At 36.8% G+C, this 23,647-nt stretch overlaps 1 long non-coding RNA gene and 1 pseudogene across 14 annotated transcripts; both read right to left on the minus strand.

Annotated features, from left to right (window-relative positions):
- Positions 1–11,064: 11,064 nt before the first annotated feature.
- On the minus strand, positions 11,065–11,837 carry LOC122296419 (annotated as a pseudogene).
- A 3-nt stretch (positions 11,838–11,840) lies between these two features.
- Positions 11,841–20,125, minus strand: LOC122296420. Of its 14 annotated transcripts, XR_006238506.1 has the most exons (9): positions 19,749–20,073; positions 18,378–19,656; positions 17,683–17,759; positions 17,157–17,410; positions 14,320–14,823; positions 13,003–13,135; positions 12,786–12,904; positions 12,632–12,702; positions 11,841–12,220 (listed from the first exon to the last, which is right to left on the minus strand). It is a non-coding gene; the product is annotated as an uncharacterized LOC122296420 (long non-coding RNA). The 14 variants fall into 14 exon arrangements; XR_006238502.1 differs by having other exon boundaries at positions 17,157–18,560; positions 19,123–19,656; positions 19,749–20,123; XR_006238498.1 differs by having other exon boundaries at positions 11,841–12,008; positions 12,112–12,220; positions 17,157–19,656; positions 19,749–20,123.
- Between the last annotated feature and the right edge of the window lie 3,522 nt (positions 20,126–23,647).

Raw genomic sequence — 23,647 nt, forward strand, 5'->3', positions numbered from 1 at the left:
AGAGGTGTACGTTGACTTGACTGCATGAGAGTTCTTATCCGTGAATCAACCGTTGACTGGGGAGCCTTTGTGGCTTCCAGGCACGGTCCCTGGTCACAGGATCTCCATGCTCGAGTTGCGCCATTCTAGCGCCAAGAACCACACTCAGAAGTTCTTCTTCATATCGGGCATCGGGTGGGAGTTCCCTAAAGAGGAGTCGGGTCAGCAAGAGTTTCCCATTCAGGCCTCTTGAGGGCTCTTCCCCTCCTCTCAATGCCTGGAAATCAGGCTGTCCTCGAGGGAATAGGAGCGGATCGCCATAGTGATGGCTTGGGTGCAAGCTAACAGGGCTAAGTCGCACACTAACTTGGCCCTTTCCCACAGGAGCGTGAGTGAGCTCCTGCCTTTGGCCGATTGTTCTCCTCGTACTAGCAGGGTGACGTCTCCTCAGGGATAAAGATGGTTGGCAGATCCTCCCATGGGCGAGGCCAAACGGTCGAGGTCGCACCACTACTCACCCCACTGGGCCTACGGGGGTTTAGGATTCCGCGATCAGGTAGCCTGCGGACAAGGGCAACAAGAGCCCGCACATATCAAAGCCCTCGCTCCACCCACGTGGGGAAGCACATGGTCGTACCTAGGCAGGTCAAGCTCGGCTGCCAGGTCCTCCTCATCGGTGGCTCCCGATACGACTTTCGTGGAGCCGCGCGACACCTTTCCTTCCCCTTCAATAGGCCCTGGTGCCACCCTTGTCGAGACGCTCGTCCCCATACTGGAAGAAGAAGATGACACTGTCTTCGAGGCTACATTTCTCGCTTCCTTCGAGCACCCTCCTCCCGGTAGGGCTGGATGGGTGGAGACATTCGTGCCCTTTGAAGACACTATGAGGGAGGAAGTCACCCATGAAGACATGGAGATGGATTGGGGGAAGCGTGTATCTTCCTGGGCTCCCCGATTCCCATTGAAGAAAAGGGGGAAGTAGAAGGAGACGAAGGAGAGGACGAAGAAGAAGAAGAAGGAGGAGAAGAAGAAGAAGAGGAAGAAGAAGAGCCGGTTCCCTAGGGGGGCACGAAACACAAGGCCTTCTACGTTGCATCCCCTGGTTCTCCCAGGACCGACCACGAAGTGGAAGGGTCAGGAAGACCCCTTCCCACCTCCCCATCTAACAATCCAGGCCGGGGTAGTGGAGGTTCCTGTGGCTCCCACCCGGTCGTGGTGCTAAGTGACGATGATGATTCTTAGGCGTTGGGGTCGGATGCTCGTCGTGGTTCCCACGTGGGTCGTTCCAACAAGGTTCTTTGGGGGGGGGGGGGCGACGAGGAGGAAGGTGGGATGTCAAGGTCGGGTCCCTTCATGACATTGGCTCTTGCTATCCCTTCCTCTACAGCTGGGGCCAAAGAGGGCTAGGGATCTGACTCTGACCTTAGCAAGGCTCGGGCAAGAGCGGACAGCCCAAAGGTTGCGATCGGCCTTTGCCCAGGTATGACTTCGAGTCTTATTCCTTCCTGTAATGCCTGACTTCATGCATGTCCTATTTCTCTCATCCTTCCTTTGTCCTTCTTGTTAGGCCGCAGATTAATTGTTTGCGATGATAGGTGAGGAACTCGGGCATGCCTGGCTGAAGCAACTGATCCGGAGGAATGAGTAGCTCGATTCTGAGCACCAGGGGCTCGTCAAGGAAGTGGATGACCTGCGAAGGCACGTTCGATGCCTGGAGAAGGGCGTTGCCTAGAATGAGCACCATAAGGAGGAGTTGAGCAGCAAACTTCTTTCATCTGAGGACAACGCTACCAAGCTGTCTAATTACCTCAGGCGGCTTGAGGAGATCCAGGAAGCTATTGAGCAGAAGTTGGTCAGTCGAGAAGTCGAGTCGGCCCGGACCCAAGAAGCTCCGCCGGGACCACTTAAGGCTTGTGGACAACACTTGCGGCTGTTGTCCTTGAGCTTCAGATCCATCATGGAGGTGCAATAGCAGAGGGAGGGCCATCGGTAGGCCCCGAAGCAAGTCTGTGGCCTAAAACATGAGGTGTCTGAGTTGAACGACAATATCTTGGCACAAGACCTCTCGATCATGGGACTAAGGGCTAGCCTTGCCAGTGCGGACCGGAGTGCTGTTGAGATCAAGGCCCAGATCGCGAACGCCAACGCCATTCGGGACACCGCTTGGTCATATGGTTACCAGGAAGGACTCGAGTGGCTACAGAAACAGTTGCAGGCTCACCTTGAGATGGATTTGCGCACCCTGGAGCTGCGTTTGCTCAAGCCAAATCCAGAGGCTTGGGCTTATTGCAAGAACATTGGGAAGCCGGGGTATCCCCCCTTCCTTGCAGGTAGCTTCGCATCACCAATGATTGGCTCGGGCCTCCCTACCTCTTCTTTCGTGTGCCTTTTGTTGTTTGTTTTTGTAAAAGGTGTGTTGTGCACACGATTAATGAGAATTTCATTCCCTTTACATATACGTTTCATCTTTCATTTTCTTTGGAAGTGGGACGGGCCCCCTTATATGTCTTTGATGGGCTCAGCAGGCCTTTCCCCCATCTTCGAGTCAAGGGACCAGACTTCGATTCAAGTCTAGGGACTCAATTTCAGTGCGAGAATAAGGACTCAGAGATTTGGCCTTACCTTGCAGTGAGTCTAGGAACCTGACTTCGATGTGAGTCTAAGGACCCGTCTTTGTTGGATGGGGGGTTGGCAAGTCTCAAGGACTTGGCCTTACCCCACAGCGAGTCTAGGGACTCGACTTTGTTGGACGGGGGGTTGGCGAGGCCTTACCCCGCAGTGAGTCTAGGGACTCAACTTCGATGAGAGTTTAGGGACTCGACTTTGTTGGACGGGGAGTCTGCAAGTCTCAGAGACTTGGCCTTACCCTGCAGCGAGTCTAGGGACCCAACTCTAGTGCAAGTCCAGGGACTGGTCTTTGTTCGACGGGGGGTTGGAAAGTCTCGAAGACTCGGCCTTACCCCACAACGAGTCTAGGGACCCGACTTTGATGCGAGTCTAGGGACTTGGCTTTGTTGGACTGGGGGTTGGCGATGTCTTATCCCGTAGGGAGTCTAGGAACTCGACTTCGATGCAAGTCTAGGGACTCGACTTTGTTGGACGGGGGGTCAGCGAGATCTTACCCAGCAGCGAGTTTAGAGATTTGACTTCGATGCAAGTTTAGGGACTCAACTTTGTTGGACGGGGGGTTGGCAAGCCCTTACCTTGCAATGAGTCTAGATACTCAACTTCGATGCAAGTGTAGGGACTTGACTTTGTTGGACGGGGGTCGGCAAGTCTCAAAGACTTGGCCTTACCCCACAGTGAGTCTAGGGACCCAACTTCAATGTGGGTCTAGGAACTCATCTTTGTGTGTGAGATTGAGGTGACAAACGGTTTAGGACAAATGTTCGTAGATTCTCATTCATAAAATATGCTTTTTGCGTACAAGTTTTTTCTCCCTGCCTTTATACAAAATATTTCTTCAAGTGCTCGGCGTTCTAAGGATGGGGGAGCTCAAGTCCTTCACTGCTCTTGTAAAACCAATGAAAATACCTTATTAATGGGAGGAAAATGATCCATTAACAAGATTTGACCTCTTATATGTGAATAAGAGTCATTTAGTCCCATAAAAAATTGCATTGCATACTATTCCTCATGGTCTTCCATTAATGTCTTCATAGAAGTACATCCACATGATGGTATTGGCTTAAAACTCAACAACTCATCCCAAAGAGTCTTTAATTCAGTAAAATAATCAAGAACAGAGTTATTTTCTTGATTATGCACATAAAGAGCTTCTCCAAGTTGAAAAACCCTAGGTCGATTACTTTGAGGAAATATTTCATTTAAATCTTTCCAAACATCATCTGCAGTTGTCATGTACAAAATACTGGAAGCTATCTTCCTAGAAAGAGAATTTGTAAGCCAAGAGAGTACCATATCATTGCACCTAATCCATGCATCCACCAGTGGATCACCATCATTTAGTCTTTTTAAAGCTCTTGATATGAATGCTGTCTTGTTCTTTGCACTAAGGGCTATCGACATCGAGCACCTTCATGAATGGGAATTGTCTCCAGTGAGTTCTTGTGACACAAGCTTTGTGCCTAGATTTTCTCCATAATGAAGAAAGTAGGTACTGGCAGGATCATCATACACAGAAGAAAGTGATGAATTTGCCATAACGAGAGAGGAGAAAGAAATCTCATGAAAGAGAGGAAAGTTGTAGAGTAATCAGCCACGGAAGATTCCGCTCTGATACCATGATAAAACTTGGAAAAACATCTCAGTTATGACCAAGAACCAGAGAAGGCAATGAAGGAATTAAAAACAAAGGAATAGAATTGAGAAAGAATATTCTTCTTGTATTGAATGGATTCTGAAGTTGTACAGAATGTCTTTTTATATGTAAGAGTTACTTACACATGAGAAGTAAAATACACACGTGTAGAAAAAATAAACTTCTTTTAGTAACTTCTATCCTAATCAGATTGTAGATTTTTTCACTATATAAGGTGCTAACAGATATAGCGAAACGGCGGCACCATCCCAACACGATGAGGATTGGGATAAAATTGAACTCACAAATTGTCCAAAACCTTGAGGTCAAAATATTGTAAATTGGAGTACCCCACCTATACAGCATATCCGGTCCTATTTGCCTTTTCGTACCAATTGATATTAACCAATTGTACCCCTTCTTGAATATGACATACATGATTTGAGCCATTACTGGTTATCTTAGCATCACCACTAATTCTATGCCAACTCCAAGCATCTTTAAAAAATATTCCGACATATAATACAATTCCGCTTATCTTATCCAAATAGTGCAACCCCTCAATATCTATTACCTACCCTTCTTTTTCCCTTGGTCGGACATCATCATTAGGCCCATTCACCATTTCATTATCTTTTAAAAACTCATGAACATAACTGAACCAGTCTGGAATATGATATTTTGGAAACAAAGTAGCATCATAATCATAGAGTCCCTGTTAAACCAGTACCACCACCACCATCATCATCAATTCAATTTGAGTCATGCATGCTATTAAAAATGAGATCACACATACATACCTTCCACAATAAAGGACCTTGCACTTGATCATTCCATATATTCATGCATTTTGTTGTAGTCGGACCAAAGTTTTGAATACCGTTTCGGTGACCATTTCGGTTAAAGCATTGGAACGAAATATTTTGGTACCGATATGTTTCGGTGTACCATTTCGGGATTAATTATATATTATATATAAATATTTATATGTATATATAAACTAACAACTAATAAAATAAATACATATATATATATATATACGGAAGTGTGTATCATGTATATGTATATATATATATATATAGAAGAATTGAATATTTATAAAATGAATATATGTTGAAAAAAATCACAAACTTGAGTTAAGACACAAAAATAAAGAAAGAAAATAAAAAATAGATAAATGATTAAAAATAATGATATTTTTAAAAATAGAGAATGAGGGGACATATTTAAAGTCATAAAAAAAATTAAAATTATATAAATATATTTATATTTTAGAATTAATTAAATATGGTTTGGATTTAAAATTTACAAAAATGCCTTCTAAGTATAAGAAAATTACAAAAATTACCCGAAACGGAATGGAGACTGAAATGCTCAATTCCAGCCGAAATGATTGGAATTTGACTGGAATGGCCGAAACAGGACTGGAATGACCGGAATTTGAAACGAAACGGAATGGGGTGGTAGAGTGTACCTGACACTACAGGAACGACAAATTCCGGCCATTCCGGCTGGAATGGAACGAAATTCAAAACCTTGAGTCGAACAAATCAATTTCTCGCAGCGATCTGATGTGGCTTCTATTGAATTGCAATATTTTTTATATGTTTGCAAATCTTTCTAATGACTTGCATCCCTCAACACTTACGAACTTATATTTGGAGGAATCTATGCTATTTCTTCTAGTTGCAGACAATTCTTCAAGTAAAGATTAGTTAGTGTAACGAATCCTTTGATGCTCATAGGAAGGGTAACAATTTCAAGCCTCGATAGATGTAATGAATGCAAACTGGCCGAGGAATTAAACATGGTAAAGAAACTATAAAGTGGAAAGAAATTTGATTCTGAATGGGACCAACTAATTTGAAGATTCGGTACTTATAATGCAGTGCTCCCATTGCTTGAATTTCATATCTCGTCTTCTATTGTTGTAGAATCATTAAGCAGATCAAGGGATTGTAAAACCACCAATAAAAAGCAAGTGCAAATGTTGCAACTGGATGGAAGCAATTGAGAGACGCATAAGGTTTTTGCAATCCCATAGATGTAATTTCTCAAGTCCAATAAGGTTCTTGATGGATAAAGGTAATTCTTCTACTGTAGTGCCATCTAGAATCAATATCCTTAAACATTTCATTTTACACTCGATTTTAAGAAGATCGCAGAGGCTTGAGCAATTCTCATGTAAAGATCTCAACTTAAGGCTTCTTGGAAGAATTTGGAGTTTAGAGCATCTCCAGAAACTCAACTTAGAAAGCTTTTCTAGGAATCCAATGGAATCATGCACCTTAACTAGTATGTTATAGTATTTGACAATCAATTCCTTCAAATTAGAAGTGCTTGAAAGATCCAGAATTTCTGTTAAGTAACTACAAAACTCGAAAATCATGGTCGTCAAATTTTGTAAAATAAAAGAAAAAAAAAGTTGAATGGAGTTTACTAAATAACTTAAAGAAAAAAATTATTTAATCACTTTAAATATTTAAGAAACAATAATAAATTTATAAAATTATAATAAAACATTTTCTTAACTATTAAGTAAAAAGGAAAAAAGAAAAAAGAAAACGTTGTAACATATATTCAAACGACATTATTAGTGTGAAGAGATCAAAACAGTAAGAGTAGTATTGATACTTTACTTGAAAAATCTTCAAGGCCTCCCCCATAAGAAAATTCCAAAAACACTTCTAAAGTTCACAGACCTGGAATTTTTCCCAAGTCAAGTAAGAATCTCGAGAGTCCCCACAGCTCCAATCTCCCTCCTTTACATGGACAAAGACAAGTTCTCAATGGTTGCTAGCTGTGCAAACATTTCAGATGAGGTCTGTACTACTATTGCATGCACGCGAGTACTACAGATCGATAAGGGTCAAGAATGAAGTCTAACGTCCATTATTTGGAAATCAATTTATGATCAGTGCTATGACTTTGATTGTACCTGCTAAGATAAATAAAACATAAGTGACATCATGACTAAATTTATGAAATGTGAGATGTATAATACATAGATAACTATAATATATGGAATGAATTAACATGATGAATGACATGCTTACAAATATCATAACATGCGTGGTACGTGAACATTGGCTTTCAAAGAACTTACTTTAATAATAATATATAACTACCTAATGTATGATAATCCTAATTTATTATCAAGCTACTTACCTTTTACCGCTAATCAGATCTTTTCAAAGCGCTAATGATTTCCTTTCATGGGCTTGGCCGCTGCACTTACGAAGGTTTATGGTTTTTTTCAAATACCACAAGGAAGGAAATATATTTATAGAGAGATTTGGAAGAGGATGCTAACGAGTTCGAGTTGGACTCGGTGGCGATCATTCAATAAGAGGGTTTGAAATTGAAAACATAATCTAGCAGTTCATTCAATATAAGATTTGCAGTGACTGAGAATGCATAGGGTACTTCAATCAGTGATGATTTTAAATTGAAATAAATTTCTAATGGCCAATATTTAAATTTTAAAAGGAGTCTAACTCATTTAATAAAAATTAAATGGAATTTAACATAATTATTAAGCCTAATTAAAACTACTAATCAACCTCAATAATTTATTAATACTAACAGGCTTATTCAATATGGGTCATTAAATATAATTTAGGCCTAATAAAAATTATCAATATTCTGACTCTAGAATTATTGGATTGATTCGTTACACTTTATCATGTTTATTTTTCTCTTCAAAAGAACATTTTAAATTATTATTTTCAAATTTAAATGCATATAATATCTATCATTACTCATCATGTGCTCATGGTAGAAAAAATTAACAAGTGGGTCAAACGTGTTGAAAGAAAAGATAGATGAAATTTCTAGGTAACTTCCTTAAAGTGCCATCTAATTAGGTCATTGTCACCAATCTTCCGGATGTTAGATCTTTCTCTCGATTTAATTTCCTGATAAATGTCTTTTAAGTGGGTCAGAAAAAGAAGATAAGCTTCTCGGCAACTTCTTGGCAACAGCCTGCATATGCTAGCCAGCAAGGTTAATATATAATTAAATGAGAATGGAAAACAGGTTTGAATATTGACAAAAGAGGTTTCTCAAAAGAAATAATATGCATGGAAAACACTAGGAAATAAAGTTTGGAGGGTGGGGTCCCAAAATTATTATAAAAGAAAATTAATGGGAAGAAAAAATTAGGTAATATATATATTTTTTGTTTTGCTGAATAGTTCAATAATATATATATAATATATGAGAGGGAGGCTGATGTTGGATGTTGAATTTATGTAGAAAATAGAAGAAAAAACAGAGAAATTAAGATTAATATGCATTATTTACATCAATAAAAAGTTAAATGAATTCTATGTTCTTCAAACAACATTATGGGCATGCATGCCCAAAAAGATGTTGCAGCAGGTCCACCGTACCTACTATGATATACTTTTGTTTTGTGACTTCCAATATTAATGCTCGTTCAACGTGATCCATATGGTCCGGCCGAAAGCAAATTAGTGGTTGGGAAAAGCAAATTAATTAAGAAGAATCAAAGGTCTTAAGTTCACACTGGAATTAATTATATATCAGTATAGTAGTTTTTGTTCGAAACCGTGTTTGTGGGGTCAAGTTTACTTACTAAGCAAATAGCAAAACACATCATAATCAACAACCAGCTTTAAAATATTTGAGTTGCAAATGCCAAAGCCATGAAAAGATTATACAAAACTAAACTTACAAACTGATGTGATTTGATACAGTACGTCAAATTGTAAATGAGTCAATGACTTTGTGGATTATCTACCATTAATTCAGCTGCTGTTAAGGACTTTTTGCAGATATGTTTAATCCATTATTCTCTTTTTATTTGCTCTTGTTTCATTAATCTTGTATACCACTTTGGCTCCGAAACTTTTATAAAACTGTACCCACGAAGGATTAGTATCATTGGGATAAAATTGAACTCTCAAATTGCCCAAAACCTTCCACCCCCAATTGTATTCATATCATTATTAACCAAATCTATGCCTTCAAAAATACTGCATACATCATCCAAGCCATTACTTGTTATCTTAGCATCCAATTAGAAAATATTCATAACCCTACGAACTTCTTTGAAAAATACAACGAACGGCATATAACACAATTCCACTGATCTCCTCTAAATAGGTTGCCCTTCATTACCTATTACCCATTCTTCATCCTGGTTTTTAACAATTTCACTTTCTAAAAATTCTTTCTGACTCGAGGATAATTTAAGATGGTGAAGTTAATTATATCCTAATAATTTTTATTAGGTTTATTTTTATCTTAATAATTAAAAGAATGTATATATATATTCTCTTCTTAAGCCAATGATCCATCCTCCTTTCATTAATTCATCCTGTTTGATTGTGCTTTCAAAAGGAAGTTAAGCTAGTGGTATTGAGTCACCTTGACTTTGAATAGTAATTAATATAAGTTTGTAGATAAATTAACCAAAAAAAAAAAAAAATCTATTTGTAAGTTTATTTTTTACACTCTCATTAATAGTCAACGCACCATTAATAAAGATGGTGGAATACGGGCTTAATATGATAAAGTATACAATAACCCCATGTTAAGAAACTCCAAACTGGTTCTGCTTGGTCACTGAGAATTCTCAGATGAAAATTTTGAGTTTTAAGATTAAATGTTAAAATATTATATTTTAATATTATTATTATTTTGGGATTTGAAAAAGTTTAGAAAAAGTTGAATTGTTTATTATATTTTATATGAGAATTTGGGAAAGTTGTAATGATGAAATGAGAATTTTGTATTTGAGATGAAAAATTTCAATGGCCAAACAGAGAATTAATTAGTAATGCATATAGAGAATTTCATATAAAGAATTAATTAGTAGATATCTGGTCTGGATGTTTGTTTTACGCGAAAGGACTTTAGTTCAAAACCGGGTGTAAATGTGTGGAAGTTGGCTTATCAATTAACATATTTGTAATGCATGTCTGTACTTGAAGAAGATAAAAACAAGTTTAGGTATTGTAACACCCCATACGTGGATGGGTTGAGAGTTACTTCCTATGCTTGGCAGGAGTGGAAATTGTGCATGAACGTGTATAATGTGTATATATATAGTGTTGCCATGAACCCTAGTGCAATGGAGACATGTATAGCGTGGAGTTTAATTATCAATAAACTAGACCTTGGGTCTCATGGGTTTAGAACAAACGGGCCTGGGCCTTGGAGTAATCGGGTGGGGTTCATTTCGAATATTTGGGCCTAAGTCTTAGGCAGTGTATGGTATTAACAAATGGGCTTATAAAATAATTCATGAGCCAATTATCAAATAAATAGATTCTAGTAAGTTCTATAAAGAGTAAATGGTTTTTTCCTCGTAAGCAACCCCAATAAAATTCCATAATCCACCAAAAAAAAACTATTGGGCCTATATGCCTAGTTAAAATTTATACCCAACCTTAATAAGTTATAGCTAGTAGACTTGTCCAAAATGGCCCATCAAAAGTAATCTGCGGCTCATTACCTCCACAACTATTAGACTAAAATTCTCGTACAATGCTGGATGCACAAAAGCTTCTTGTGTATCAGCAATACTGCGGTATAGCTCTCTATAAAGTTCGTATTTCTCTATCAAGGCATTCATCTTTTTTATTTCTGCAGTTTCTTCTCAGTCCTTTGATTTGGATGGACTGAAAAATCCTGCTACAACAACAAGATTTTACCAAATTTCTTAGCTTCTTGTTCTTTCCATACCACTTAGTTATTAACACGCCAAAGTTCACATTTAGAGTAACAAATAGATTGAAATAAAATGTTTATAAGCAATTCAAGATGATGGATTAGGCCTGTGCTATTCCAAGTTTGCTAGCCATCAAAGACGCGACCAAGTTTCCATCACTATAGTTCCCAATGATGAGGTCCGGTTTGCATTCCATGTGTTCAAGAATCTTAACAGTAGCATCCTAGTGATGGGAGAAGAAAGGGAAAAGACTAGAATAAGAAAACTGTTTTGAAAAAGAAACTGACAAAAAATGCTAGATGATGGCTAATGCCTGGGCAAATCTCTCAAGGTAAGGGCATATATCAAAACGGGAAACCCAATGGCGTATAATCCCATTCTCTGTTCTAAATGGAACTCTGAGTATGTGAGAGTGCTTAGTGTTGGGAATAGGCTCCAACTCCTGGTTGCACTTGGTCCCTCTACTATCAGGTATAAGTCTTGTTACTGTAAAATGAAATTAAGGAGTTAAATGCATAACTAATCCTGATCCTTGCTAACCTTATACTGCTTAAGAATTATTTCTTAAAATCCTTTGTTAATAGCTTACCAAAAGAATTAATGATGCTTGAATGCATTATTTACATGGCTGCAAGTATCAGGCAATCCAAGGACATCTAACTGCCCAAAGTAGCCATGAGGGGAGATGATCACAATGCAGAATATGTCAGGAAGCCTGCTGAAGAGCAACTCCAACTTTGCGGGTTCTGGTGCTTGGAGTACCTCAGAAAGCATCCTAACATTCTCCTGAACACTTTCTGCAGTGTTCCCCCACCCTCTCTCAAAGCCCCACTCCTTAAACCTACAAGAAGGCAAAATACAGAAAAAGCGTGTACTATCCAATATCCACCTATCATGGAATTTGGGTCAAAACAAGTTTTACTTTCAATGAGGGTGGTAAACATAAAATAATGGTCACCTCTGCTCAAAATTAAGAAATGGTATCTCTTTGGGGATTGTAGAGACAAATACAATCAGGGCACTTTGTAGCTTAGTGACCGTATCCAAAGTTCCATTCATCATAAGATCCTGCTAAATTGGAACACCATTATTTCTGTATCCAAAGTATGATACAAAAATTACTTTCTTCCATTCTCCGTGTGCCTATCCAAAGAATGAGCTGCGTTTATACCTCTGCTTTATAATATAGAGCTTGTAAGTGCTTGAGTAGTGGCTTTGCACTCTTAGAATTCCCATGCAGCCTTGACGTCATGAACTTCGAGATGAAGCTGAAACCATTTCTGATAGAAGAACTACGGGTCATGCGAGGAGTGGATAAGTCAAGGACTCCAAAATCTATCTACAAGGCACATCACATCTCATATAGATTTTTTTTTTTTTTTAATCTACAAGATCAAGTACCAAGTTCATGAGAATGAAAAAACTCAAAGCCTACACACACATTTTTTGTTAAAAATACATAAATCTCAGGGTTATACATATCCATGCTTTCAAGAAAACTATGCAATTCCAAGTCCTTGCAAAATTATGTTCCCTGTGGTTTTCTCACTCTGCATGCTATATGCTAGTTTTTCATGTTAGTTTCTCCCCTAAGTCACACTTAATTACCAGTTTTCATCAAAGATCACTTCTTTGAATCTCAAGTATTCTGAAGCAGTGATAGCGTCTAGTGAAAAGTCCTCGGAGTTCACCTTAACAAATTCCCAGAATCCAGGATTTGGTCTATGGCAAGAGCAACATATGGTGGAACAACTGCTGCCTCCTGCATAGTATTTTGAAGATGGAAAAGAGTTAGTCCCTCCTACATAATTGTGCATACGCATGAAAGAGTTACCAAATGAGCACCTGGGTGGAACACATGATGTAACCAAGTAGGCTCTCCAAAACCTCTCTTGAGTCTCCCTTGTCTTCTATTAATTTATTTAATTCCTCCAGTAAGTTCTGGGATTTCATTACCCTTTTGCCTGTTGCAACAAACCTTTTCTTATCAAAAATAATAAATGGAATGTTAATTTTTGCGTGTAAAAATTACTTTTATGGAGAAAAGTAATCCAAATATTACCTCAAAAATCATCTTTTTATAAGATAGTTGCCCTACCTCAATGCATCCGGCATGCTATTATCATCATGGCCCTGCATCAATGTATCCAACATACTATCATCATGGCCCTGCTTCAATGCATCCGACATACTATCTGCAATTAAATATGATTAGTTGTCACTAGAGAACTTGCTTAGAAGAAATAAGCACAATATAAAAAATTATCAGATGCAAACACCTATATCATATAGGTTCGTCTACTTGACTTCCAAGCTCTGTTAACATTAGTGGAGACCCATAGCATAACGTACTATATGTTTAATGAGTTCCACATAATCGTTAATCCATTTCTCTTTTGAAGACATGCCAACTAAATAGTTGAAGAGCTTGGTTGCACTCCAATCCCTTCACGTCATACATTAAATCAATGTCACAAGTAATTAATAAACGTTGACCTCTTGTTATTACGATGATTATACTTTTAAACCTGAACCAATCATAAAGAACTGTTCTGGGGCAAGTGAACCACATCATCAAGAATTAGACTAGCTAAGAATCAAACTTCTATGATATCCTTGGATCTCTCATAAAGAATTAGACCAGCCTCTCCATTAAAATGAAGGTTCTCCAAATTTTCAATAATAAAAAAAAAAAAAAAGCTTCAGACTAATTCCACCAATCCCGAGCATCCCTATCATGCGTTTATTATCTTTCCTTCTAATACTTAGATGAGCCTCTAGTCCAAATGGATACTTGAAAACGCTTAAATTTGTATTATCCACTGTTCTTGACTCCACCCATTGAATTATCTCATGGATAAGCTCAGATTCTTTCCTACCAATACAAAAGAGAATGAACATTTAAAAAGATCAAAAGTTTCACATTGAAAGATACGTTAACATTAATATCTTCCAAGTAGTTAAAAAAAAACACTGTATTAAGGTCTACTAGATCTTTTAGGTGAGTGAAGTGAGATCTTTAAGGCCAGTGAAGAGAGATAATGCTAGGATACTGGTGTAGTTTTTATCATTTTCCTATAGAAAATACTATCCTGTTCTTCTGTTCACACCCCATTCTGTAGAGAAATTTGGAAACCATGAGGAATTGTGTTTGATATGGCTTTAGATTAATATGCATTGTTAATCTCTGTTTATGCCTACTTCAGGAAAACAGGATGGCATTTGTGTTTGTAACGTTCTCTGTTTAATGCTTATAAAAAATGCTTTTCATGTTTAACTATTCACGTGAAAACAACTGATGAAACAAGCGTACACACACACACAAATATATGCATTAGGTTACAAGGATGTTTTGAAGGTACAAGTTCGCTAGAAGTACCTGTTCCCTAAATGGAACCTGGACAATTTGGCCACTTCTTTTAAGGCTGCCTTCCACCTTTGCACCTTAACATAATCCTGAAACCCGTTTTCACGCTTACTTCCTTTTTGATTCCGTACTTCCGATGGATCTACCTGGTAAAACACTGGTAGAACCATCTATTGCTTTGTTTCTTTGCACTCAAGGATCTTCAACAGCTTGCCAAGCACCATGTGGATGATGCATAATTCTTAGAGAATATAGTGATGGAAATTCTTGACTCTTCAATAGCTTTGCAAAGAGCTGGAGAAATTTCTTCTCCTCTTCTAAGCTCGTCTTCATCTATGTAAGTATTGATACCCTTCTGACACAAAGCGTTGTATAGATGAGCAGTAAAATTAGTGCGAGTATCTTCACCTCTAAAATTCAAGAATACATAGTAACTCCATCGATCAATGGAAGAAGAGGAAGGGGAAGAGGTTCCTTCAGAACACATGCAGGAAGTCATGTATGTAAGGCTGATTACTGCTCACCAGAGAAAAGTGAATATCCCCATATTAAAAAAAGAAGGTGAAGCCGCACAACTCAATCTCTAGTATAAATAAAAGAAAGAAGAAAGCAGACAAGTTGGGTCACAGGCCATAAAACAAAGATGATCAACATCTTGTTACAGTGTCCAATGCACTGAAGGAAGGAAGCTAATTATTTATGATAAATTATGAGGTTGATTTTGGATGGTCAATTAATAAAACAGCAACAAAATACAGCCCAATTAAAATAAACTTTAACATGTCAAACATGTAGTTTGTCAGATATGAACTATACATGCAAGTCGATCAAAGTGACATGGGATTTTGACTTTACAGGGAACAAAAGTGTGAATTCTATGTTCTTCAAACAACATTATCGGCTTGCCAAAAAATGATGTTCGAGTTGGTACTTGATCAATTTGGTCTGAAGGACACAGAAAGTACTAGAATTTTGTTTTAAAGTCAGCATGACATGATTAGATAGGAAATGAGATTCCAGTTCATTCAGTGGCTACGATTGTATATGTGCTGTACAGCTAGAATTTAAAACGGATAAGGAATAAGATGGTAGTAGCACAAATGTTTCCGAGTCCCCACAAGTGTTGTTCTTTAATGTGGGGGTATTCCTGCTTCAAGTTGATTTTAGATGTGGACAGTACCTTTGGAGGCGCTTGCCTATATATATTGGAAATATTTGGAGCCTTTGATTTGGTCTGTCAAGCTTTTTCATGGCTTGCTGGGGAAATCATCAGGGAAGATTTGCTTGAAGCTGCTCATGAGTTTTTGTTGGGGTCAGAATTTTAGATTGATAAAAGGGTTATAAGATATATCTGGTGTGGAAGTTTTTTTAAGTTATATATATATATATGGTGAATAGACTTGCACCTTTCTAGGTGCAAGGAACCTTTATTAAAGGTTGGAGTATCTTTGATAATATAGCTCTTGCTCATGAATTCGCTCTTAGTCTCAATAAAAAAGTAAAAAGGATGCAATTTGATGGTTAAAATGGACATGGAAAAAGCTTATGGTAGACTCGAATGGAGATTTTTATGGATATGTTTGGCCTTTGGTTTTTCTTTTATTATACACTGACGACATTGTTATCTTCCTTAATCAATCCAATAAATCCTTGAAGGTTTTATCTGAAGTATTGAGTAAGTGGAAGGAAAAAATGCTTTTGTTTCTAGGAAACATATTATGCTGGATGGAACTGGTTTTTTAGGGATAATCTGTTTCCTTTTAAGTATATTGATGTACCTATTCTCATTAAAAGGAACAATGTTGGAGCTTCTGTAACGGAAATTAAGGAATAAGCTTGCTGGTTGGAAGTCAAAGTTCTCGTCTAATGGGGGAAAATTGGTCTTGATTAAGCATGTTTTATCAAGCATGCCAATTCATTTGCTCTCGGTTCTGAATGTGCCCAAATCAGTTTTGAGGTTTGTTACCATGCTCTTCTCAGACTTTTTCTCTTTGGGGAGATAGAGAAGGTAAAGAAAAAATGGGTTGCTTGGGAAAAAGTATGTCAGCCTATTGGTGAGAGAGAATTGGGTGTGAGGGAGTTTAATGAAGTAAAGAGAGGATTACACATGAAGTCAGCATGAAATTTTATATATGGGAGCTCGATGCTCGTTATGGCCCGTCTTTTTCAGATCCAAACACCCGAATCCTTCAAAGAAGCAGCAGCCATAAAAAATTGATGGCTTAAAAAGTTTATGTGGTTGGCAAGAAGGTTTGAAACTTAAGAGGTCATGCCTTCATCTGGGTGGAATTTGGTTAAATTACAGGACCATTTAGGATCAGATTTGGCATCTCAGATTAATGCTATACCTTATTGTCCTAGGAGGGGGGAAGATACACATGTAAAGGCTAATAAGGAGGGGTGTTTTTTTAAAAATCTAATTTCTTGGTATAGATGGGCATGGTGTCAAGTTTTACGCACCAAGATCTTTGGATATAGCGAAACTAATCAGATTGCAGATTTTTTTACTATAGAAGATGCTAAAGAGAATTCTGGGCTGTGTTTGGATAGGTCTAATCTTCCTGATGCTGTATGGGGTGGTTGATATTAGAAAGAGCTGATTTTGCAAATTTAAGATGTAAATAAGTCTGTTTAAATATTTCGTGGTTCTGTATATGTTGCTGTCCAACTTAATGGGAGTTTTTGAATGAGATAAGTGGTGTTTTCTGGTTTTTCAGCCAAGTGTGTTTAGCAGAAACTTGCTGCAATAAGTATATAGAAGAAAATTTTCAGGGCAGGACAAAACTTAAATTCATCATGCAAGAAACAAACTAATGGCTATAATTAAATGACCAAAGTGAAAAGCTTACAAGCTAAGCATGAAGATTTCCCCACTTTTGGCAAGATTGACGGTTACCTCCAAATTGTTCAATCTTATAAATAACCACAGAGAGAGAGAGAGAGAGAGAGAGAGATGGATGAGAGTAGCAATAGTGTAGTGGTCTTAAGATTCAGCTCTTATAAACATACATGCCATTCATCCATCTCAAACAAGTCGAAGCTCTAACTCCAAATCTACCTTTGGATCATCATAGTCCTTCACCACCTTATCTGGAACAGGTCCCTTGAAAATTAAGACATGTTACATCAGTGCACATGTTGTACAGTTCCCTAAACCCAAAAGTTGAGATCAATAGAGTTGTGTTACCATAATCCCAACAAACCAACATGAGCAATACAGCCAGTACATATGCAGCCGAAGAGTAGATTCATGGCAATTTCTTAACATCATATATGAAACAAATGACAACATCTGATTTCAAATTTTCAATGGCAAATACCAAATCAAGTCTTAAAGACCAGTGAGAACAAACAAAAATTAAACGAAAATCTCACCTGTAATTCCAAAGAAACAGCAACAACAGGGTCAGGCGATTTAACAAAGATATCCCAAAGCAATGCAAATAAGCATCCTAGAAAGGCGAGATTATTAAAATCTACAAAATAATATTCTTCACAATTAATGTGGTTGTCCTCTTTCTCAATGCACATGCAACCCGAGTAGATTAAGGGAATTTTAACATCAAATGGTAACAAAATGACCACCTTTATTTCATTGGCAAAGACTAAACATATATGGTCATTATTCCAAAGTAAAAATTGGTATAAACATACGAATTCTACTATATATAGTCACTTTCACACACTTCTTGCGCACTCTATTAATGTGATTGTCGGCCAAAACAATTATTTTATATTAAAAAAAGTGAAGCAGCCAATCACATTATTAAAGTGCACAAGGAGTACACAAAAGTGATTGTACATAAAGTTTTAGTAAACATATATAGTCCATCGTACACAAAAATTTATGGGCCTAAAACAGGGCAATGGCCAAAAAAAAAAAAAAAAAAAAAATAAGAAGAAGAAAAAGGCATGGAGTCCTTTGAGTCATCGTAGTCCTTCTCCACTTGATCTGGCAGTTTAATGCCCCAAGTTTAAGAATATCAGGTGATTTTTTTCATAAACATAAGTACTAATCCAAAGAAATCATCCGAGAAAAGAACAGAGAATATGAGGGGCGACTTACTCACCTGGGGTTATCATTAATTGAATTGTTGTTGATCAGGAGTTTTTGCAACATCGGCTTCATCTATTTTTCTTTTTTAATTTGCTCTCCTTTCATTCTTGTATACCACTTTCGCTCTGTAACTTTCATAAAACGGCACCATCCCACGATGACTGGGATAAAATTGAACTAGCAAATTGTCCAAAACCTGAAGTTCAAAAGATTGTAAATTGGAGTACCCCACCCATACAAAATATCCAGTCCTATTTTCCTTTTCGTGGAAATCACTATTAACCAATCGTACCTCTTCTTGAATACGGCATACATGATTTGAGCCATTACTGGTTATCTTACTAGTTATTTTAGCATCAACAATATCACTATCATCCCAGACTGAAACATCTTCTTAAAAAAAATTACGACATATAATACAATTCCGCTTATCTCCTCCAAATAGTGCGGCCCCTCAATATCTATTACCCTCTCTTCTTTTTTCCACGGTCGGAAATATTTTTAATGACTTGCATCCCCTAACATCTACTTGTCTTATATTTAGTGGAAGCTCTAGTATTTCTTCGAGGTTACAACAACGGGCCAAGGTGAGATTAGTTAGTGTAACGGACTCTTTGATGCTCTTGGGAAGGCTAACAATTTCAAGTCCCGATAGAGATAACGAATCCAAAGTGGCTGAGGAATTAAACATGGTAAATAAACTACAGTGGAAAGAAATTTGATTCTGAATGAGAACAACTAAGTTGAAGATTCGGTACTTGTAATGCAGTGCTCCCATTTCTTGAATTTGATATCTCATCTTCCATTGTTGTAGAATCATTAGGCAGATAAACGGAATCATGTCCACCCATACAAAAGCAGCGTAAATATTTCAACGGGATGGAAGCAATTGGGAGACGCATAAGGTTTTTGCAATCCAATAGATCTAATGTCTCAAGTCCAACGAGGTTCCTGATGGATAAAGGGAGTTCTTCTACTGCAGTGCTATATAAACTCAATTTCCTTAAACATTCCATTTTACACTCGATTTCAGGAAAATCACGGAGGCTTGAGCAAGTCCCAAGATTAAGCTCACATAAAGATCTCAACTTAAGGCTTCTTGGAAGAATTTGGAGTTTAGAGCATCCATCAAAATCCAACCTGGAAAGATTTTTCAAAGATCCAACCGAATCATGCACCTCAACTAATCTTTTACAATATTGGACAATCAATTCTTTCAAATTTGAGATGCTTGAAAAATCAGGAATCCTTTTTAAGAATTTGCAACCATAGAAAGTCATTATCGTCAAATTCTGTATAAGAAAAGAAAAAAAAAGGTTTAATGAAGTTTATTACATAATTTAAATAAAAAACAAATAATTGATTATTATAATTGTATACGTACCTTGGGGTTGAATCCATTCCCTAACTCCTTCACCAAGCTATCACGCATGTTAAAGACAATGAGTTTCTTTCCTTGGAAATCATGTGGCAAAGACTCTACAGGATATTTATACCAATCAAGGACTCTTAACTTGTCGGAGAGATAATTGGGTCCACAAGAAAAACGTGCATTACGATTTATAAAGACTCTAAGTCTTTTCATATGTCGAAATGCATCCGGATGCAAGCTTATCTCCTCATCACCTTTTGGTAAATCTAATACTATGCCTTCAATTTCATTTGGCCCCTGATATAAGAGAATGCATATATAAAGAGTGTCAGCAAAATTAGTGCATAAAGTTATTTATAAATTGCAATTTGCTAAAGTTAATAATTTTCGAGTTGATGGTATATTATTTCATAAAAAATACTACTCTCTCGTTATCTTTACATGCTATTTTTCAATACTAAATATTCACTTGTTAAAATATAAAAGTTTGTCTTTTCTTTCCCAACTTATGTACACTACTTTTTTAACTTTTCATAAAACAAATGACAAGAGACAGTAGGCACTAAATTAAAAAAATATTCAGATATATATTTGAAACGAAAAAGGACATTTATATGGTACTTAATTTAGTGATTCATCTTAATAAAAAACAAATTCTAATTATAACTACAAATTCATCCTTTTATCATCTAAAGGATTTTTACACTAGGCCAGGTATTAATTCATAAGTCAATATTTTCCACTAGATTTCTCTTTTATAAAAAGGAAATAAATGTAAAATCCAAGAATTTCTTTGTGACTCTAACCATATCTTCTTCAAACACTTGATGAACATCCTTGTGAAACCACACTCTGCTGCGTTTGCTAAGATCTTTGGCTGATTTTTCTCGAACAATTTCTCGACTCATATCTTGTAGCAAGTCATGCATCCAAAAATATTCATAATTAAAAGTATAAATAAGACACTTGTCTATAAGCCTCTGGATACCATGAACCGGAAAAAAACCGCAACTATCAAATATTTCTATGACCTTAGCCAAAGGTTCTCCTTTGAAGAAAAATGCAATATCAAGGAACATGTCTTTCTCATTATCTTCCAAACTATCATAACTTATTTGAAGTACTCTCTGAATGTTTTGGTTGGGAATGCTTTTATACTTATCCAATGCACTTTTCCATTGATGTATCCTTTGGCCTTTTAGATCTGAACCTAGCACTGTTAAAGCTAGTGAAAGACCATCAGCATAGTTTGTTACTTGTTTGGAGAGATCAACAAAATCCTTCAACGGTTCTTTTTTTCTTGAAAGCATACAACCTAAACAGTTGAAGAGCTACATTGACATTCAAAGTCCTCACCTCGTATTTTAAATCAACTTTAGAGTTATCTAGTAAATGTTGATCTCTTGTTATGATGACTATACTTCCTGAACCAAACCAAGCACGATCTCCAGCTAATTTTTCTAGTTGGACCATTTCATCCACATCATCAAGAATTAGTAGAATCCTTTTAGATTGAAGTCTATGCCAAATTACACCGATTCCTCTATCAACATCATTAATATCCAATTTTGTTCCTAAGATCTTTGAAAGAAGTGTATTTTGTAGCTGAATAAGACCTCCCACTTGTTTTGAAGTTTCTCTAATATTTCTTAAGAAACAACTTCCTTCAAATTGAGATGAAAGATGGTTATAAATATCGTTTGAAATAGTTGTCTTACCAATTCCACCGGTTCCAAATATCCCTACCATGCGTATAATATCATTCTTTTCGATACTTAAATGCTAATAAATGTCTCGTATACGCGATTCTACTCCAATTGGATGCTTGGCAACGCTTAAAGGTATTCGATTTACTATTTTTGGGTTCATCCACAAAATGATTTTTTGGATAAATTCTGACTCATCATCCAGACTATCAATAAAAAAGAGAAATTTTTTTAAAGAGTTAGACATTTCATAGATAAATGACATATGAATATAATTTGAGTTAAAACATATATTATTTTTCCTTACTTAAATCTGAATATTTTAATATTAGATTGTGCATTTGTTGTGACCTTGTGCCATTGTCAGACCTACATTTTCATTCTTTTTTTTTTTTTTTTTTTTTTTTTTTTTTTTTTTTTTTTATAATAAGGGAGGAGGGACCCTCCGTGGTATATTCAAAACCTCACGTGTGGCGGAGGAAAACCATGGATACAAAAGAAACTCCATATATAACCAAAAAACCAAGAACAAAAAAATACAGATTAACCATCTCGTATATATGGCAGACCCGCTTTATCCAACGTCAGAAGGCCCGAAGTTTCCATGGTAAATCAGAAAAGAGGTCCCAGTATTTAGTGCATCCCTCTGAACCCATTCTAGCTAAAAGATCTGCTGGTTTATTTGCTTCCTTGTAGACATGAGTGATATTTACATTCATACTTCTCAACATATCTGTTAGTTCTTCCCAAAAGTCTTCGACATACCATTACCCACAAAGTGATGTTTTCAGCCATTTTACCACCGTACTAGAGTCCAGTTCTATGTCTAACTGAACAATACCCATACTTTTTGCTAATTTTACTCCATGGTAAACCGCCATGAATTCCGCAAAGGAAACTGTTCCTTGGTCAAGAGAAACCGAAAAAGCTCTAACCAAGTTACCTGAGGAATTTCGGATAACTCCTCCACCTCCAGCTTGCCCCGGATTGCCTCAGCTACTTCCATCGGTATTGAGTTTGTATCTTCCCTGGTATGGTTGAAACCATTTGACTACCTGTGGTGTTCTCTTTGTAACCATTTTTGGAGGAACATTTAGCTCTTTTAGTATCACCTCATCTCTTCTTTTCAAATTTTTTCCAGCCTTTAATTTCTCACCTATTTTGGTGATCCAAAAGCGAATACTTCTCCAAACCTGTTCCACCGACTCGCCGCTGCCTTCCATACGGGTTTTGCATCTTCTTAGCCATAGTCTCCAAGTAATAATAGAAGGGATAATTCCAATAAGGTTGCCCATTTTTGTATTTGTTTAATTATAACATAGTTTTTAACTAATTCTTTTTTCCATTGTCGATCTGTCCCTCCCTTAAATCTAAAACGTATAATTTAAGAATGCTTGCAAGTATTTATATCTAGAAACAAATTGAAACTAAAAGCCACTACTTATTTAAAGTTGTTTTTAATTTCTTGTCATCAGTCCAAATTATCTTATTCTTTATATGACCCAAATAATAAACAATTCCCACCGTTTTATTAATTATTTTTTTCCAACTCTCATTGAACAGTTAATTGATGGACAAAATTCCACACACACACATATAATATATATATATATATATATATATATTCCTCTAATCCTTAGCTTTTTCTTGCTATTCATCAAAAGACATCACAAAGGGCAAAACGAAAGAAAATATATGTATTTCTTTGAACTATTTTATGTTCTTCTATTTCTTCAATAAACTTTATGTGAAACTAATGTGGTAGTGGTAGTTGATATTAAATCCCTAAGTCAGAAAAGATTTGTAAATTCATTTTACTATGTACATTTTGCATAGAGTTCAATTCCAAAAATAATAATAAACATAAAATACTTTTCCTTTTGTATGGTATTTCATCTTTACTAATTTTCCCGATGCCAATTCCTGAATTTGTGTCAATTTAATTGCCCCATGATAAATATCTCAATAGCATCATATATATGTGCACACAAACATATGATAGGCAAAGCTTATCCGATGGCTAAATATTCCAAACCAGACAAATTGGCTACTTCTTCCAAAGCTTCCTTCCAGGATTCCATCAGCGGCTTTATGTCATTCTTGATTTTCTTTCCAAGTTTAGTGAATGCTTCTCCAAATCTTCTTTTTTGTTCGCGTACTTACGATGGTTTTATAGAATATCGGTAAAACAATTTGTTTCATTAT

This window comes from Carya illinoinensis, chromosome 15 (genome assembly GCF_018687715.1).
Source record: "Carya illinoinensis cultivar Pawnee chromosome 15, C.illinoinensisPawnee_v1, whole genome shotgun sequence".
NCBI lineage: Eukaryota > Viridiplantae > Streptophyta > Magnoliopsida > Fagales > Juglandaceae > Carya > Carya illinoinensis.